This window comes from Limulus polyphemus, unplaced genomic scaffold (genome assembly GCF_000517525.1).
Source record: "Limulus polyphemus unplaced genomic scaffold, Limulus_polyphemus-2.1.2 Scaffold1260, whole genome shotgun sequence".
NCBI classification, from domain to species: domain Eukaryota; kingdom Metazoa; phylum Arthropoda; class Merostomata; order Xiphosura; family Limulidae; genus Limulus; species Limulus polyphemus.
In genome coordinates, this window is record NW_013666870.1 from 77,133 (window position 1) to 84,574 (window position 7,442).

The 7,442-nt window shown below is 31.3% G+C and overlaps 1 protein-coding gene across 6 annotated transcripts in view; it reads right to left on the reverse strand.

Annotated features, from left to right (window-relative positions):
- LOC106462829 (stress-activated protein kinase JNK-like) overlaps window positions 1-7,442 on the reverse strand; it is a 68,856-nt gene that overhangs the window by 57,582 nt on the left and 3,832 nt on the right. Inside the window, exon 1 of one of the 6 annotated variants that reach the window (XM_022390200.1) lies at window positions 1,858-1,925. The exons of the other annotated variants lie outside the window; for them this stretch is intronic. The gene's annotated coding sequence lies outside the window, so the exon portion shown is untranslated. Of the gene's footprint in view, window positions 1-1,857; window positions 1,926-7,442 lie in introns of those variants that run through there. 6 annotated transcript variants of the gene reach the window in all.

Genomic DNA, 7,442 nt, shown 5'->3' on the forward strand with positions numbered 1-7,442 from the left:
AGCCCTCGTGTAGCTTTACGCGAAATTCAAAAACAAACAAACATGTATTCCAGTCGATTTTTAATAAAAAATAACATAAAAAGGTGGATCTTATACATAAGGTCATTGAAAAAAAACAAAGTTTTTGTAGGTTTTCTGCCGAATTCTTTTAGCAAACAACCAATTTTCTAACCTGAATCACTTCCAAAATCACACTGTTATCGGGACCAAAAGAATTATTTTTATCAGGCTTTTATAATAAAATTTGCTTATTGTTACAGTGAAGAACGTCTCCTGTGGATCAGCGGAAAGTTTACGGATTTACAACGCTAAAATCCAGGGCTCAACTCCCCGTGGTGGATAGAGCACAGATAGCCTACTGTGTGGCTTTGCGCTACAACAACAACAACAAAAAAAAACTGTGAAGAACTTATCCTTTCCTCCAAAGTCCTATCTTTAATACATTTTTTATGTAAAAATATATGTTTTGTTCAGGTTGTTCAAAAAATGTTTCATAGGTTATTTTCAAATAAAATAGGATCACACTCAAACAAAAGGCTTCTAACGGGTTCACTGGAAGGCTTACAATAAAATTTATCTTTCAAGTGAAATTACCTACTACATGTTATCTGTTATACAAATTCGGAGAGAAAAAATTAATGGTATATATTCATAATTTACATAATGAAAACACTGGGTGATTTTATAAAGCACTTTTTCTTTTGTCTACGAACAAATATCTAATAAATTAGCTACAGGTTGCATAAGTGATCCCACAACAAGAACTGGACGATACAGTAGATTTTACATAAACTTGGGCTTGCTGTGTAATCGCCTTTTATCTTTAAGCAAATAGAGAATAAACACTGAAAAACAGTTGGTGATGGGTTTGTTTGCAGTTGAGCAGAAAGATACACAATGGGCTACCTGCGCTGTGCCCACCACGAGTATCGAAACTCGGTTTTTAGTGTTATAAATACATAGACATGCCGCTGAGCAACTTGGAGGATGGTCATGGGATGGGGGATATGGCTTCACAGAAGCAATCCCGTGAAATGCAGGAGGGTCGATTGAGAACGACATTCTCTCGTGCTTCTGTGTACAATTAAACATGGTAAAGGCACTGACTTGATGCTCATACGCTATAGTAACACACATAAATCAGTCACCTTTCTCAGCGGCTTTCATCACCTAGAAAGAAACGTTTCTCCTCCAGGCATGTAGAAAAACTTTCAAAATAAATATTACTGCTCATAACGCAAGAATCCTTTTACTAGTTACAAAACGACTAATTACTTGTATATCAACTAAAATATCAATATTAATACAAAACATATTTGGAAAATACAGAAACACAGGTTTAAAAAAAACGACAGTGAAGGAGGACCTTTTGTCATCAAGGGAGAAGGAAGGAAGGACCATCAAACGAAACTGTTCAGGTTATCTGTTGTTGTTTTTAAACTGAATTATCCTGAAGTATTAAGTATTATGTTGGTAGAATGATTCTGACCTGTGTCGCCACAACTTATCTCCTAACCTTCGTCTGGAATTTTCTCCTTATTTAATAGGGGTTAATGTTTTATGTTTCTGATACTGTGAAATAGATAGTTGATATACATACTTCCGTACGCTACAAATATCACTCTTCTAATATATTTTATATTTTCATCCCCGCAGCACGTTTTCCCTACCGCAAAAAAGCCCCCGCCCCCGTGGTGGCCATTTATATAACCAAGTTTAAAACGTGCAGTCAAAACCTGTGTTAAAAGTTAAGTTTAAAGTCAATCAAATTTTAATATCAATGATTCAGTGTCTACTAAGAAAGAGAGTGGGAGAAGTACGTCACATCAATAAATCATACGGCAAATAGCAGCTCACACGTCTTTACTGAACGATCGATACTGTAATTTATCTTCCGTCAGCTGAGTGTTCTTTCAATCGAGGACCATACTACATCTCTTTGAGAAAAGCTGGGAAGCAAGAAAAAAAAAAAGAGTATAGTTTTCATTTCAGAAGTGAGCACAAACTTGAAATTCATAATGAATTCTGTGTGCAGTTTAGTTTTAGTCAGCCTTGACTTTATAACAACTCGTATATAAAATAGCATAAACCAACTACAAAAGACGCAGGTTCTTTGTAGGTTTGCGTGACACACCTCTGACGTTCATCAATCACCTGAACATTAAACATGGTCGACAAACGTACAGCTACTCTCAATTTGGGTAGGGTACTATTTATTACATAATCAATATCGGAATCCATCAGATATTAATCATTCTTCATATGTTATTAAACAGAGGTCGCACTTTTCAAGTTTTGGTAATTAAACGATAGAGATCGTATTTTACTGGCAAATAAATAATAATAATTACAACTTTCACTGAATGTTCAGGTTTTTCAAGTTTGAGAAATATTTCACAAATACTGTTAATGAAGCGGTAACAGATAATTACTAACTAAACAAAAATAATCACTCTATGAACGATAGTGTAAACTGGGTCATTTATGTAAAATAATAAATTACTTTTCTATTATCAAAGTTACAAGTATAATTCCTATTCTTAAAAATACTTATTCCTGAAATGTCATGATAACATGGGTCAATGTAATACATAAAACACATGGGAAATCTTAAATTTATAATTTATCTTTTATACATAGCCACATTACAAGTCATTAAACAAATCCTGCTTATTTGTAATGCCCATACAAACAATGATAAACTGCAAAAGAATGTAAAACAAAGTGGTCACTGTTTTCAGCTGCTGCACAGCAACTCACAGAATGGCTGTTTTTTTTTTTGTTTTGTTTTTCATATACAAACTTTTAGCTTATACCTCCGTCTCTCTTGACCGATTTCAGATCTATTTACAGTCTTCGACTGAGGAAGTCAAACCTTTTCGATTGATACATTTTACCCTCCCAAAAGTCTCACAGATTAATTTACTCTAATTATGCCTAAAAGAATTTGAATTTGAGGGTAGCCTGGTAGAGATACTGATGAGTAATAAAATCGAGTTCAATATACCCACCCCATGCTGGCACAAAAATATAGCTAATAAAAAGTGGAAGAAAAGGTCTCAAAGATTAATTTACTCTAATCTTGCCTAAAAGGGTTTCAAGTGCCACAGCTATTGAGGATTCCATCATTTTTTTAAATGTGATCTTTGTAATTTTTTGATTTAATCCTCTCAAAAGACAATGGGCTTAAAGAAATGTAAACTTTTTCAGACATCATCACCAAATTATTTTCTACACTAGTACAACTGATTTTAACATAATTATTTTATACATATTTAATGTGTTACTGACTTTCAATATTTTCACTGATCAGTTGAAAATGTCAGTGTGTGTGTATTAAAACATAATATTACATGTTCTAAGCAATTTAGATTCACTAAAATTTGTCGTTTCAAGAATTAACTTAATTTAACATTGAAATGTTTTGCAAAAAATCCCCAAGAATCTCTCCTCAGTTCACATAACACATAAAATAACAGATAATTCTCAGGCATTGTGTATAAACATGTGCTGAGACCACATACTGTGAATACAAGCATCTAATTACTGAAGAATCATCATAGTTCACACTGAAATTAATAGCAAGTTTAAGACTAAGATTCCTAGAATTTATTCTAAATGGCTAGAAAAATTATATAGTATCTGGTGGTGTAATAGGAAGTTTTAGAATACTTATCTAAAGGAAAAAACACCCCATTTAAGTAAAAAACAAACAACTCAAAGAAACTTAACCTGTATGTACATAATGTAACAGAAAGTAGCAGAGTACAAAATGTTGTAGTTACAAAAAGTCAAAGAAATAAATTTAACATTATAGACAATAAGAAGGCATTTGGGCTTTCAAATTTAAATCCACCTATTATTTTTCAGAAAATCATATATTCCCCTCTTAAACTTCGGTATGATGATAGCCTCCACTACTGTTCAATGCAACTCATTCCATATGTCAATCACCCTGTTAAAAAAATAAAACTGTCTTAACTGGAGCCTAGTCTGGTTTTTGAAACCTCCTCCTACTGTCTTCATGATAAAACACAAAAATATGAGAGGCCCTTATCCGTCAATCAATTAGATAATCTTGTAAACTTCAATAAGATCATGTCTTACTCTTGTTTTCTCAAGAGAAGAAGTCCTTCCATCCCCAGAATCATATTAATATCTCTGATGTAGCTATGCTTTCAGTTTAAATATACAAAATTTTACAAAAAACTGGAATAAGAAAAATAATCTGAATATCTCAATTAATATTGGTACATAACTTTTAATGTAATGTCTCATGTTGTTATGTATTCATATTACAACATTTTAAACATATTAACTGTGAACATAAACTAATTTGATGAAAATCCAACCTTGTTTTGTTTAGCAGGGCATTGTTTGAGTCTTAAACTTATAGTCGATAATGAGTTGAAAATACTTCTTATTTGTAAAGGAAATAAATTTACCTTTATCAACAAGGGAAGTTAAACATTCATGTCTTTCAATACCAGTCTGCTGGTTAAAATAACAAGACAAACTGCTTACAAGTATCCAACACATAAAAAAAGTCTTTCATAAAATTTCACTAAATTATAATAAATGTACAAAAATATACAAATGACTAAGGGTGATGTGCCTAAAATCATAAACATTAGATTAGGCCTAACCATTTGTTAAATTCAAAGGAATATATATTATATGAAACAGAACAAGGTGACAGTGAGTCATTCAAAATATTAGAAGTCACATCATTCAAACAGTATTATTATTTACACTAATAATATAACAGAAGGCTAAACTTTGCTAAAATAATTCTTGGGCTAGTTTTCCAAACATATACTTATTAGAACTGAGAAGTGAGCTCAATTAATTAATATGATTAATTTTCTATGAGCTTTGTAACATCAATTAGTGTCATGTAAGATAACTGATCAGTCAAATAATTTCACAAAAATGATCAACAAATTGAAATTAGTTTTCATGGTTATTACAGTTTGTGATTATTCCAACTATCCAAATAATCAAAATATTACCACTATGACTCATTATTTTCAGTTAATTCGTTTGTTAATCTTACTCAATTGGTGCCGTGACTCATGAAAATATACAACTAATCAAAAAATTAATGTTTCTGAATATTACTTTTTGATTATTCCAACTACCAAATTAGAATAACTGATTATTTGAATATAATCAATTAATGAATTCAACAAATAATCACCCAACTCTAATACTTATTACTTCTAATATTCAAATATCCATTACTTCAGTCCAGAGAGGGAAAAAAAAGTCTGTTAACTACTGACAAAGATAAAAATTACAGTTCAAAACTAAATATTATGAAGGAAAAACTGTATTAATCATCAATATTTAATTAATCTTTCAGATTAATTCATCCCTTATTTTGTGCTTCTCAGCACTAACTTACACCATGTATGTGCTATACAATTAAATTTTGTAATTTTTTTTTGTAGCTGATTAAAACCCTAGCTCCTGAATCTATATTTGCAGAAATGAATGCCAAACTTTCAATAATTTAAGCAATTAAAACTAATTCAATGTTTAAAATATATAGATTTTAAAACACAATAGGTTTCTCAGAAATATATGGTATTTGAAGTTTTCAGTTGGTAATACAAAAGAACATCAATAAAAAATTAAATTTTCAAAAACAAAAGAGAGTTGATTCAGAATTAGTGACATTATCACAACAAAAATTGAGTATCCCAAAATAATTGCAAGTGTTGAAAGATTTATAATTAATTTGGGCATAAATTACCTTAAAGTGAGGTATGTTGGTAACTTCAGATTCTTACAGAAATATTATGAATGACAGATACATAGTGGAAATTTTTTTTTGGGGGGGGGGGGCACTTTGGTAGAACTGTACATGTGGAAGGTTCATCATTATAATTTCAATAGTCCTTTTACATCTTTCAACTTTATAATTAGTTTATAGTTAATGCACTACATACATTAAAAAATACTGATTCTGTATTCTTCAAAATATATATACATATAAAGTCACTTTACACATTAACCTTCCATAACATCCAACTCTAAAAAAATTATATTTAAAGTTAGTAAACAAAACACTCAATGAATGTAAATAAAATATGCAAAAAACATTTTATATCAAGTTTATTTTAGAAATTAGTTCTAAAAGTTTCTTCAATGTTTCATCACACATGACTGGAGAGATACAGTACATTTTCAACACATTTAAGTCATTTCTATGGGATATCCCTTAAAAATATAACAAAATATTCATTACAATGTTAGAGTTTAGAGATGGGATTAACATTTAATACAATTATGTCACAGTTATGAGATAGAGTAGCATTTAATATTTCTCACATAAAAATTTTAAAATCTAGAGGTACCATAAAATACTGGTGATTAAGGACAGATTTTTCCAAATTCATGGGTCTCAGTTCTTAAGCTGTAGCTTGAACTATGACTCTCTTAAGGTAGCCAAATCCCTCGTCATCTAATTAGTGACGCGCATGAATAGATTAATGAGATTCCCACTGTCCCTATCTACTATCTAGCGAAACCACAGCTAGCAACACCCAAGACCTTAATATCATCTGCAAATTTAAGTAATGTATTGACCATTCCTTCATCTATGTCATTAATGTAAATCAAAAACAGGAAAGTTCCTAAGACTGAGCCCTGAGGTACTCCACTTGTGACATTAATTTAGTTTGACTGAACTCCATTTATACCAACCCTCTGCTTTCTTCCATCCAATAAGCTAACTTATCTCCCACACCTATAGGCTATAGAGATAATTTTTCACAAGCCTTTTATGTGGCACCTTGTCAAACACTTTCTGAAAATCCAGATACACCAAATCTAAACCTTCACCTACATAATCAGTAACCTTTTCAAAGAATATCAAAACATTTATAAGGCAAGATATTCCCTTAGTGAAACCATGTTGACTATCCAATAAAATTCTCAACATTTTAAAATGACTTTGCAAAGCATTTTTTACTTTCCAAAACTTTTCATACAATCCATGTAAGACTAAGGGGCCTGTAATTACTGGGACAATTTTTATTTCCTCCTTTGAAAAGAGGAGTGACATTAGCTAACTTCCACTCCTCTGGCACCTGCCCATTACTCAAGGACTTATAAAAATAGTAACAAGTGGCTCACATGTCCAATCTGTAACCTCCTTCAAAACCCTTGGGAATATATTATCTGGCCCAGGAGACTATTATTCTTTAAACTTTTTTTTTCTTAACAAGCTCAGAATTAATGCAATTATCTTGTTTCCATCTATCAACTGTTTAAGATGTGGAATACTGCTTAAATCTTCATTAGTTTCTAAAACTCAAGAAAAAGCAGAATTTAATAACCCCTCCATCTCATAATCATCAGATACAAGCCTTCCTTTATCATTCTTCAAGGGTCCTACCTCATCCTAACATTCTCTTTTCCTTAATGTATTTAAA